General features: G+C 43.2%; 1 long non-coding RNA gene across 1 annotated transcript in view; it reads left to right on the top strand.

Annotated features, from left to right (window-relative positions):
* LOC309559340 overlaps positions 1 to 12,004 on the top strand; it is a 24,520-nt gene extending 12,516 nt beyond the window's left edge. The window contains exons 2-3 of the long non-coding RNA XR_014225460.1: positions 354 to 478; positions 11,874 to 12,004. This is a non-coding gene — a long non-coding RNA (uncharacterized lncRNA). The remainder of the gene's footprint in view (positions 1 to 353; positions 479 to 11,873) is intronic.
* The last annotated feature ends 1,514 nt before the right edge of the window (positions 12,005 to 13,518 follow it).

The following is a 13,518-nucleotide window of genomic DNA, read 5'->3' on the forward strand; positions in this document are numbered from 1 at the left end:
TTGTCCACCATTAAAGCGTTATCATCCGAGGTCTGCGTGCGCTCTCCTTTTTACAGTTTGGAGTCAAAATTGCGTAGCTCATAGTTGAAACAATGTTATTGTCTGTTGGGATTGCTGCAACAGATAAGGTAAACCCCATATCTGAACTCGGAAAAGTGAATTATAATAGGACCTCTTCCATGTTGGTGTTAATGGTGTGACTTGTTCTTCAGAAGTTATACAGGGACAGATTCCAAACCATCACACACATGAATCCGTCAAATGCTCAGACAATTGTCCCGCTACAGAGAAGTGGATATCTACAGAATATCTGACAATTCTTTTTGTAAACGTATGCATGTATGTGTCTCCAGGAGTTGGGTGTGCTAGATGACAGTAACACGGTGTATAAGCTTATCGGACCAGTGCTGGTAAAACAGGACCTGGAAGATGCCAAATCCACAGTGGAAAAGAGATTGTAGTATATAAACGGAGAAATGTCAGTAACCAGCACTTGCAGCAGAGTTTGACTTGTCACGTCTCCTGCTTTTATTTTCCCCTCCCTAATCTGTCTTCCCTCAGCACAGTCTGTGCTTTTCCTGTTGCTTTCTTCTCCCCCTCAGCAGTAGTAAATCTTTAGGTTTCAATAGAACGGCCTCAAGTAATTCACCGATTATTGGCACAGTGTTGAGAATACAGGACAACTGAGCATGTGTAGAGCCGGGTGAGACAGTGTATTACTGGATTTTAAACAGTGTAGGCACTTATTTTTAATGTTTGCCATATCTCTATACCTGCACTCATCTTGTGAGTGTAGTAGTATTGTTTTTAACCCCTTCATGGTGATGGAACGCAAATATGCGGCCTTCCGCTTCAAGTGGTTGTACCGAGGTGATGCGTGCAAGCTACAGGCATTACCCCGGTACCGTTTTTTTTTTTTTTTTTAACAGTTGACGGTCAGCTTTCTTGTAATAACCAATGCGGCTAATAATCCGCTGGGCTTTGATTACTTGCAGCTGGAGGGGATGTCTACCTCCTCCCCTCCCCCCCCTCGAGGCATGAGTGACCAGCCGCCGGCACGTCCGGGGGAATCAGCTTTGATCAGACCTAGTTACCCAGGAGCAATGTCATGACATCCCCTCCGGTTACTGGAGCCCTAAAGGCACCAGAATTATATATATAAAAAAAGTCAGTATGCAAAATAGCCAAACTTGGCATTTAGAATGCTTTTAAGTGCAGAGGAGGTATTTGGTGTCTTATAGACACCCAGATCCCTCCAAAAAAAAATACCTGACATGTGGCTGTTGCTGTCACAAGGATTGTTTACATACATTGTGACAGCAATAAAAGTGATAAAAAAAAAAAAATATATATATATATATATATATATATATATATATATATATATATATATATATACACAGTGGGTACGGAAAGTATTCAGACCCCCTTAAATTTTTCACTCTTTCACACCTGGATTTGGGGATCCTCTGCCATTCCTCCTTGCAGATCCTCTCCAGTTCTGTCAGGTTGGATGGTAAACGTTGGTGGACAGCCATTTTTAGGTCTCTCCAGAGATGCTCAATTGTGTTTAAGTCAGGGCTCTGGCTGGGCCATTCAAGAACAGTCACAGAGTTGTTGTGAAGCCACTCCTTCGTTATTTTAGCTGTGTGCTTAGGGTCATTGTCTTGTTGGAAGGTAAACCTTCGGCCCAGTCTGAGGTCCAGAGCACTCTGGAGAAGGTTTTTGTCCAGGATATCCCTGTACTTGGCCGCTTTCATCTTTCCCTCGATTGCAACCAGTCGTCCTGTCCCTGCAGCTGAAAAACACCCCCACAGCATGATGCTGCCACCACCATGCTTCACTGTTGGGACTGTATTGGACAGGTGATGAGCAGTGCCTGGTTTTCTCCACACATACCGCTTAGAATTAAGGCCAAAAAGTTCTATTTTGGTCTCATCAGACCAGAGAATCTTATTTCTCACCATCTTGGAGTCCTTCAGGTGTTTTTTAGCAAACTCCATGCGGGCTTTCATGTGTCTTACACTGAGGAGAGGCTTCCGTCGGGCCACTCTGCCATAAAGCCCCGACTGGTGGAGGGCTGCAGTGATGGTTGACTTTCTACAACTTTCTCCCATCTCCTGACTGCATCTCTGGAGCTCAGCCACAGTGATCTTTGGGTTCTTCTTTACCTCTCTCACCAAGGCTCTTCTCCCCCGATAGCTCAGTTTGGCCGGACGGCCAGCTCTAGGAAGGGTTCTGGTCGTTCCAAACGTCTTCCATTTGAGGATTATGGAGGCCACTGTGCTCTTAGGAACCTTAAGTGCAGCAGAAATCTTTTTGTAACCTTGGCCAGATCTGTGCCTTGCCACAATTCTGTCTCTGAGCTCTTCAGGCAGTTCCTTTGACCTCATGATTCTCATTTTCTCTGACATGCATTGTGATCTGGAAGGTCTTATATAGACAGGTGTGTGGCTTTCCTAATCAAGTCCAATCAGTATAATCAAACACAGCTGGACTCAAATGAAGGTGTAGAACCATCTCAAGGATGATCAGAAGAAATGGAAAGCACCTGAGTTAAATATATGAGTGTCACAGCAAAGGGTCTGAATACTTAGGACCATGTGATATTTCAGTTTTTCTTTTTTAATAAATCTGCAACAATGTCAACAATTCTGTGTTTTTCTGTCAGTATGGGGTGCTTTGTGTACATTCATGAGGAAGAAGAATGAACTTAATTGATTTTAGCAAATGGCTGCAATATAACAAAGAGTGAAAAATTTAAGGGGGTCTGAATACTTTATGTACCCACTGTATATACACACACAGGGGATCAAAAGTTTGCACTGCCCCCCTAGGCTGAGACCTGCCAGTGTCATGGATTGTTCTCAATCATCGTCTGGGAAGACCAGGTGATGTCAATCTCAAAGGTTTTAAATGCCCAGACTCATCTGACCTTGCCCCAACAATCAGCACCATGGGATCTTCTAAGCAGTTGTCTAGAAAACTGAAACTGAAAAGAGTTGACGCTCACAAAGCTGGAGAACGCTATAAGAAGATAGCAAAGCGTTTTCAGATGTCAATATCCTCTGTTCGGAATGTAATTAAGAAATGGCAGTCATCAGGAACAGTGGAAGTTAAATTAAAGTAAGATCTGGAAGACCAAGAAAAATATCAGACAGAACAGCTCGCAGGATTGTGAGAAAAACAATTCAAAACCCACGTTTGACTGTACGATCCCTCCAGAAAGATCTGACAGACACTGGAGTTGTGGTACACTATTCCACTATAAAGAGATACTTGTACAAATATGGTCTTCATGGAAGAGTTATCAGAAGAAAACCTCTTCTACGTCCTCACCACAAAAATCAGCTTTTGAACTTTGCAAATGAACATATAGACAAGCCTGATGCATTTTGGAAACAAGTTCTGTGGACCGATGAGGTTAAAATTGAACTTTTTGGCCGGAATGAGCAAAGGTACGTTTGGAGAAGAAGGGGCACAGAATTTAATGAAAAGAACCTCTGTCCAACTGTTAAGCACGGGGGTGGATCAATCATGCTTTGGGGTTGTATTGCAGCCAGTGGCAAAGGGAACATCTCACGAGTAGAAGGAAAAATGTATTCAATAAAATTTCAGCAAATTTTGGATGGTAACTTGATGCCATCTGTGAAAAAGCTGAAGTTAAAGAGAGGATGGCTTCTACAAATGGATAATGATCCTAAACACACCTCAAAATCCACGGGGATTACATCAAGAGGCATAAACTGTAGGTTTTGCCATGGCCTTCACAATCTCCTGACCTCAATATAATTGAAAATCTATGGATAGACCTTAAAAGAGCAGTGCGTGACAGACAGCCCAGAAATCTCAAAGAACTGGAAGACTTTTGTAGGGAAGAATGGGCAAAGATACCTCAAACAAGAATTGAAAGACTCTTGGCTGGCTACTAAAAGTGTTTACAAGCTTTTGGATACTTGCCAAAGGGGGCAGTACAAGATAATAACTCTGCAGGGTGCCCAAACTTTTACAGACGCCATTTTTTTGTTTTCTGTTATTTTGAAAGTGTAAATGATGGAAATAAAATCGAACTTTTGTTGACATATTATAAGAATGTCTAATCTGTAATTTGATGCCTTTTGGAGATTTTTCCATCTTTCCTTGGCTTCTTTATGCACATTAATACAAATTTTTACCTGGGGTGCCCAAACTTTCGATCCCCACCCACTGTATGTGTATATATATATATATATATATATATATATATAAACAGTGTAAAAAAAAAATTAAAGCGCCCCATCCCTCCCTGTTCGTGCGCAGAAGCGCCCGCAAATGTAAACCGTGTTAAAACCACACGTGAGGTATCACCGCAATCGTAAGAGCAAGAGCAATAATTCTAGCCCTACAGCTCCTCCCAAACTCTAAACTGGTAACCGTTAGATTTTTTAAAGCGTCACCTATGGAGATTTTTTAAGTACCGTAGTTTGTCCCCATTCCACGAGTGTTCGCAGTTTTAAAGGATGACGTGTTTGGTATCTATTTCTCTCGGCGTAACATCATCTTTCACATTATACAAATAAATTGGGCTAACTTTACTGTTTTTTTTTTAATTCTGAAAGTGCATTTTTACCAAAATTGCATTTGAAAGGCTGCTGCACAAATACAGTGGGACATAAAATATTGCAACAATCGCCATTTTATTCTCTAGGGTCTCTGCTAAAAAATGTATATAATGTTTGGGAATTTTAAGTAATATTCTAGCAAAAAATACTGATTTTAACTTGTAAGTAACGTGTCAGAATAAGACCTGGTCTTCAAGGGGTTACTACACTATATGGAGTTTTGCGCTGTCTCTCCCCTTGCCCATACCTGAAGAACGGGGCCAGCCTGAAGAGATCAATCAGGACTTAATTTTCTGATCCACTGTTCTGTTCCACTTTAAGATGAGCGTTTTTACACTTGAGCACCTCAGAAAATGTTTTCTTGTTAATATGTTCAGCTGCTAGGTGTTTTCAATTTGCAATAATCAAATTAATAAAGTGTGTGTGTTTCACAAGTTACACTGATCTCAACAAGTGTGCAGGTCTTGAGTTTTCACTTCACTGGCTACTTGCTTATTCAAACTTTTTGCATCACTTCAACTGTTACTAAAGGTTTTTTTTAAATATAATTTTTTTTTTTTTAATTAACCGCTTCCATACAGAGCAGTTAGACACCCTTCCTGCCCAGACCAATTTTCAGCTTTCAGCACTCTCACACTTTGAATGACAATTGCTCAGTCATGCTACACTATAACCAAACAAAATTTTTATCATTTTTTTCACACAAATAGAGCTTTCTTTTGGTGGTATTTGATCACAACTGGGGTTTTTTTTTTTCGTGATATATGCAAAAAAAGAGCAAAAATTTTGAAAAAAAAACACTTTTTTTTAGTTTCAATTATGAAATTTTGCAAAAAATAAATTTTTCTTCATACATTTGGGCCAAAATGTATACTGCTACATGTCTCTGGTAAAATTAACCCAAATTAGTGTATATTATTTAGTCTGTGTGAAAGTTATTGAGTCTAGAAGCTATGGTACCAATTACTGAAAATTGATCACACCAGATGTACTGACTGCCTATCTCCTTTCTTGAGGCCCTGAAATGTCAGGACAGTACAAATACCGACCAAATGACCCCTTTTTGTAAAGTAGACAGTCCAAGGTATTTAGTAAGAGGCATGGTGAGTTTTTTGAAGTTGTAATTTTTTCCCACAATTCTTGGGAAAATGAAGAAAAAATTTTTTTTTTCTTTTTTTTCCCACAAAGTTGTAAATTTATAAGCTATTTCTAACACATAGCATGTACACAGCAAAAATTACACCCAAAAATACATTCTGCTACTCCTTCCGAGTATGGCGATACCACATGTGTGAGACTTTTACACAGCCTGGCCACAAAAAGAGACTCCACGTCCAAGAAGCACATTCAGGCGTTCTAGGAGCATAAATACACATAAAACTTTCTTACTACCTATCACACTTTTCAAGGCCCTAGAGCACCAATACAATGGAAAAGTCCACAAAATGACCCCATTTTGGAAAGCAAACACTCCAACGTATATTCTATGAGGCATTATGGGTCGTTTGAACATATCATTTTTTTCCACAGGTTTTTGGAAAATGTGGGAAAAAAATGAAAACTTTTTTTTTTTACACAAAGTTGTCAATTTATAGGATATTCCTAACACATAGCATGTACACAGCAAAAATGACACCCCATAATACATTCTGCCACTCCTCCTGAGTATGGCAATACCACATGTGTGAGACTTTTTCACAGCCTAGCCATATAGAGGGGCCGAACATCCAAGGAGCATCATCATGCATCCTAGCCACTTGCCTAGGCCTATTTTTGACATTTGGTGTTTACAAGCTAAAATCAGTTGTTTTGCTAGAAAACTGCTTAGAACCCCCAAACATTATATATTTTTTTTTAGCAGAGACCCTAGAGAATAAAATGGAGATTATTGCACTATTTTTTATCACACCGTATTTGCGTAGCGGTCTTCCAAACGCAGTTTTTTTGGGAAAAATTCACTTTTTTTAATTAAAAAATAAGAAACCAGTAAAGTTAGCCCAATTTTTTTCCATAATGTGAAAGATAATGTTACGCCGAGTAAATAGATACCCAACATGTCATGTTTCAAAATTGCGCACGCTCACGGAATGGTGACAAACTTTGGTACTTAAAAATCCCCATAGGCGACAATTTAAAAATTTCTACAGGTTGCCATCTTTGAGTTACAGAGGAGGTCTAGGGCTCAAATTATTCCCCTTGCTCTAACGATCGCGGCGATACCTCACATGTGTGGTTTGAACACCGTTTACATATGTTTTCTGTATGCATTCGCTTCTGCGCGCGAGCTAACGGGGACAGGGCGCTTTAATTTTTTTTTTTTTTTTTTTTTACTATTTATTTTATTTATTATTTTTTATTTTTACACCGTTTAAAAAAAAAAAAAAAATTGATCATTTTTATTTCTATTAAAAGAAATGTAAATATTCCTCGTAATAGAAATAGGCACGACAGGACCTCTTTTTTGTGAGATCTGGGGTCAAAAAGTCCTCAGATCTCACAAGTACACTAAAAGATAGAAAAAAAAAAAAATAATAATAATTATAATATAAAATAAAAAAAAAAAAAAAAAGGACCTTTAAACTGGTTGCTAGGCAACAACATTTTCCGTAGCTCCGGTCCTCCAAGACCATAGAGTCAAGTGAGGGCAAGCTTGCCCTCACTCGACATCCTGTCTGTGAGGATTCGGGACCGGATCGTTTTCCCCGCTGCCGGCGGGTCCGGTAAGCGGGGAAAAGGACCGGAACGCGTCGGGAGGGGGGGGGGGGCGCCTCTTCCGCCATCCCGGAAGGGTGATCCCACGGCGAATCCGCCGCTGGGACCACCCTTATCGGAAAGCCAACCGTCCACCGTTTAAAAAAATACCAGGGTTATGGCAGCTATCTGCTACCATAACACCGGTATTTAGGTTTAAACGGAGGACGTATATAAACCTTTTTGGACTTGGACATGGTGGCTGTATGAAGGGTGACAGGTACTCGGGTACTTTGTTGGGCAGGTGACAGGTACTCTGGTACTGATGAGCAGGTGGCAGGTACTCGGGTACTCCGATAGGCAGGTGACAGGTACTCGGGTACTCTGATGGGCAGGTGACAGGTACTCGGGTACTCTGATGGGCAGGTGACAGGCAGGTGATAGGTACTGATGAGTAGTACTCACTGACTGATAGGTGATAGGTGATACTGTACTGATGGGTACTGATGATCAGTACTGATACGTGATAGGTACTGATGAGTACTGATGAGTAGTGATGGGTACTGATGAGCAGGCGGCAAGTACTTGGGTACTTCAGGCGTCAGGTACTCTGATGAGCAGGTGGAAGGTACTCGGGTACTCTGATGGGTAGGTGACAGGTACTCAGGTACTCTGATGACGGGTACTCCGTTGACAGGTACTCAAAGTACCCGAGTACCTGTCATCAGAGTACCCGAGTACCCGTCATCAGAGTACCCGAGTACCTGTCATCAGAGTACCCGAGTACCCGTCATCAGAGTACCCGAGTACCTGTCATCAGAGTACCCGAGTACCTGTCAGAGTACCCGAGTACCCGTCATCAGAGTACCCGAGTACCCGTCATCAGAGTACTCGAGTACCTGTCATCAGAGTACCCGAGTACCTGTCATCAGAGTACCCGAGTACCCGTCATCAGAGTACCCGAGTACCCGTCATCAGAGTACCCGAGTACCCGTCATCAGAGTACCCGAGTACCCGTCAGAGTACCCGAGTACCTGTCATCAGAGTATCCGTCATCAGAGTACCCGAGTACCTGTCATCAGAGTACCCGAATACCTGTCACCAGCCCATCAGAGTACCCGAGTACCTGTCATCTGAGTACCTGATGACAGGTACTCGGGTACTTTGATGGGCTAGTGACAGGTGCTCTTTATTGGGGGGGGGGGGGGCAATCAGTGTGGTTGGGGTGCACTGTAGTTGGTAACTAGCTGTTACCACAATCTCCTCCTCACACAGGATCAGTGTGTGAGGAGGAGAACACGGTGACAGCTAGTTACCGTGTTCTCTGTTGACATTTGTGACCGGCTGTGATTGGACACAGCCGGTCACGTGGTAAAGAGCCAATTTCATTGGCTCTTTACCTAGATCGGGGATCGACTCTGTCCGAGGGACGAGCCTCGTCCCCGATCGCTGCTCTGCGCGCCCCCGGGGGCGCGCATTGCAGAGAGAACGAGCGGCTCGTGCTGGAGCCGCTCATGTGATCGGCTGTGATTGACACAGCCGATCACGTGGTAAACAGCCAATTTCTATTGGCTGTTTACCTTGATCAGTGATGGGCTATGTCCGAGGGACGAGCCTCGTCCCTGATCGCGCCGCTGCGCGCCACCGGGGGCGCGCAGTAGCAGCTAGAACGGGCCGACGTCATATGACGGCGGCCCGGATCTAGACAACCACCTTGCCGACGTCATTTTACATGACTCGGTAAGGAAGTGGTTAAAATAATGTTATACTCACCTGTAATGGTTTTGCACAGAGCAGCACCGATCCTCCTCTCTTTCAGTTCCCTCGCCAGCAATCTTGGCTTCTCCTTTTCTTTGTGTGTCCCCATAGCGAGCTATGGGGGCACATGGTGTCTGCTTGCTCCCGAGCTGTGTGTCTATGGAGCCATTCTCCATAGACGCACACAGAGTGCTTAGCCCCCCCCCCCCCCCCCCACACACACACTTCCTTCTCACTGCATTTGATAGCGGCAGGGGCCAATAGTTCCTGCTGCTGTTTGAGGCCCTGTGTAAAGAGGAAGAGAGGGGAGAAGTGTTGTAACTGTGCACAGTGCTGGATCTCTTCCCTCTTTCCCTTCACACAGGGATGGGGATGGGGACAGAGAATTAAAATTAAAACCTTTTTTACCTTGTTGCAAGGAATGCATTAAGGTAAACGTTTTAGCTTTAGTATCCCTTTAATGAATAAGTCGGGATAAGGGGAGTTGGCTTCAGATGGTGCAATTGCACCTATAGGTGTGTGCTGGTTCATCTAATGATGGTTCAGGACATGGTCACCCTAAAAGATACATCTGCAGCTTGCACTTGTGGCATCTGGTTCAAGGCTGCAAGTACTGATTTTTATTGTCCTCTTTACACACTAGCTGTCCCTTACGTTGTTTAGTAACGTTCAGATATATTTTCAGAGCTGTAGCCTCTTCCTTTACTGCTCAGGGCCATCTTACCGAATGGGCATGCTGGGCACTTGCCCGGGGGGCCCCACTTGCCCAGCCCCAGCCAAGCATTAGTCCCGATTCCCTTGCTGTCGGCCCTGCGCTGCTGTCAGGCCACTTGGGCCGTGGAGGGGGAGCCCACAACTGCAGGAATACCTGTCCGCCTCCACAGGAACAGGCACACACAGGACAGTCAAGTCTGACTCCCGTCCGTGTGTGTGTTCACTGGACCCAGCCACCGAATTTGGCAGCTGTCATTAGCTTTGTACTACTGTACCAATAAATCTCACCTTATCAAGTATTTGTTTGTATTTTTATTCTCGTGGGTGATTGTGTAGGCAGGGCCCCGGTGCACTGCATTGCCTGGGGCCCTTTAATGCTCTTAAAGCGGAGTTCTGGCCTCGGGGGTGAAATTTAGATAAAAATACCCCGGGACAGTCAGGGCTAGTACATTCCACAATGGATAGCCTCTGAACTGTCCCGGGTCGCACTTACCTTTTAGAAGAAATACTTACCTTGAAAATTTCTTCTCCAGCGCTGCCATCTCAGGTGTGGGCAGCTGAAGCCAGCGCGTCCTCTTCTGCGTCCTCTTCTCCCAGAATGCGCCTGCACCGTCCCCGTTCATCACTTCCGGTGCGGGCACGTCATCCCTCCACAGCTTCTGGGCATGCCCAGAAGCTGTTTAGCAGGGAATGACGCGCCTGTCCCGGAACTGACGGAATCAATGCAAGGAGGAAGTGATGGCGCGGGCCGTGGGCCGCGGTCACAGAGGGAGGAAGTAGAAGAAAGGTGAGTATATTTTCTTCAATATCAAGGTAAGTAAACAAAAAAAAAAATCGTAAATATCCATTTATTTTTCAGGTGACCCAGAGCAAAATCGATTTTGAGGCCGGAACTCTGCTTTAAGATGGCACTGTTACTGCTCATCTGTTTTTTAGGGGCAGCAGCATTCCTGATGAAACTGTGATAAATAGCAGTTTAGAAATTCTATGGTGTTGTACCCCGTATAACAATCTCTCCTTAACCACGGAAGCCCCAGCCCTATTTCAGACACTTTTTGTTTACAAGTTAAAACCAGTATTTTTTCCTAGAAAACTACTTAGAACCCCAAAACATTATATATATTATTTTAGCAAAGACTCTGGAGAATCAAATGGCGGTCATTGTAATATTTTTTGTCACGCGGTATTTGTGCAGCGGTCTTTAAAACACCATTTTTTTGGAAAAAATGAAAAATCACATTTCACTGCATTTAAAAAATACTAAACAGTAAAGTTAGCCCATTTTTTTGGATATTGTGAAAGATGTCACGCCGAGTAAATAGATACCCAACATGTTACGTTTTAAAATTGTGCCCGTGGAATGGCAACAAACTACGGTCAATAGAAATCTCAATAGGCGACGCTTTATATTTTTTTAACGGTTACCAATTTAGAGTTAGAGTGTAGCTCTTTTTTTTTGATTATTGCTAACGGTGACTGCGGTGGCTAAAATTTTTCTTTTTTTTTTTCCCTATTTATTTTATTTTCTTTTTAACTTTATAGCAGGTTTTTTAAAAAAAAAAAATCTGATCACATTTATTGCTGTCACAAGCAATGTAAACATCCCTTGTGACACCAATAGGCAGTGACAGGTACTCTTTATGGAGGGATCGAGGGTCTAAAAGACCCTAAGACCCCTCCACTACACTTCCATGTATGCAAAATGCCGAAAACGGCGTTTTTGCATACAGCCGTTTTTTAAATTTGCCGCCTTTTGCAGCACAGTAACCCGGAAGTGACGTCATGGACACCGCCTCCGGGTTACGTCATCGGAGACCCGATCAAAGCCATTTCCGGCTGGGTGCTCGGGTCTCCCGGTGGGACGGGAGGCCCGTTAAAAGTCACGGAAGGCGGCGGGAGGGGGGGGGACGTCCCCTCCCGCTCACCCGGGTAACGATCGAGCGGCTCCCGAGCCGCATCGGTTGTTACCGACGGAAAGCCGACCGTTGGCACTAAACCACGGTATCGGGATGATGCCTCTAGCTAGAGGTATCATCCCGGTATAACCCCGCAAAGTTACCCGACGTATATATACGTCAGTTTGCGGTAAGTGGTTAATTTTTCTTTCAGTAAACGATATGAGACGATGCTGAAGGACTTGGAACAGAAGTCAGAACAGCACCGGGCCTCCCTCACCAAACTGCAGCAGGAGTATCAGCGGGCACAGATTAAGGGACCAGTGAAGGTCTAAGATGGGATGCAAAGAATGATCGATTGTTTTACTTTTATTTATGTACTCGTCAGGAGGGTCTCTCCTGGTGTCGGCCTGGAGTTTCCCATCCCCAGCGAGGCACTGTTTGTCCTTTTTTGCTATTTTCACACTGAAAAAGCAAGCGGTGACTTTCTTGTAAGCTTATGTGCAATTAAACATGCTGATTACATGTTACACTAATTCCGAGTAATGTGATGTTTCAGTAACTCATTCAGGTTTAGTGAAAATTTTAAATATTTTTTGTTTTAAATCGTATTTATATCCTTCTAGGGCCAGTTCACACCACATGCAGTCCAGTGCATTTTTTTTTTTTTCTGCATCAAAAGCGCATGGAAAGTAGGTCATATGGTTTCCAATGGCATAGTTCACACCATTGTGGTCAGTTCCAGGGCTTTCTATTTACAGGAAAAAAAAAAGTAGAACATGCTGCATTTTTCCTGTACTGGAACGCAGTAAAACCGCAACAGACCCAGTACAGTGAAAAAAGAAGAAGCATTGGAAATGTATAAACACGCATGCAGAAACGCATCCGGAACAGATCTGGAGTGTGTTTTTGTGGTGTGATCCAGCCCTTACAGAGAACCTGAGAAAGATATAGAATGATAAATAGATACACATACATACGCAGGTCTTTGGGGCACTATTCTTCCCACTGATATGAGACACAATTCTACCAAATGACACCAACAACATGGCACCATTTCTCCCACTGACACCAACAACATGGCACCATTTCTCCCACTGACACCAACAACGTGGCACCATTTCTCCCACTGACACCAATAATGGGCCTCTATTCATCCCATGTTGGTATGATACCAAAGATGGAGCACTAGTCCTCCCCCTTATACCAAATGTGATAATGTTTACTTCTGATTCCAGGAATATTTCCACTCCCGCTGGCCACAATCCGGCCCTAAAGTCTGAAGGACAATAAACTGGCCTTTTTTTTGTTTAGAAAGTTTGGAGATCCCTGCTGTAGAGGAAATCAGGCAACTTTGACAGTGGCAGCACCCTTCTTGCTGTTGCAATTTCCTAACTATGAAGGGAGATTCTGCGTGTGGATGAGTAAATTTCTTCACATAAAATTTGTTGTATTTCAGTGATCCTGCTGATGGTAAGTTGTCCCCAGTGTGACAAGGCCTTAAGGTGTGCCAGGCTCAGCTGTCCTCTTTAAAAGTATAGAGTAGAGCACAGTTTTCCTAATATGTTGCAGTTTTATTCTTTCTAATATGTTGCGGTCTGAGCTTATTCAACTCTTTAGAAGTATAATAAATGCAAAATTTGTTTTTTAGTTTTGGCTAGGGTGCATTGGTATTAGTTACATAGTTAGGTTGAAAAAAAGACACAAGTCCATCTCCTTCAACCAACAAAAAGAAAAAAAAAACAGTATTGAAAACCCAACCATACAATCCCATATACACAATCCTATACCCGCAGTTGATCCAGAGGAAGGCGAAAATAAACCCCAGCAAAGCATGATCCAATTTGCTACAGCAGGGG

Source organism: Pelophylax lessonae, assembly GCF_965119305.1.
Source record: "Pelophylax lessonae genome assembly, chromosome: 7".
NCBI classification, from domain to species: Eukaryota; Metazoa; Chordata; class Amphibia; order Anura; family Ranidae; genus Pelophylax; species Pelophylax lessonae.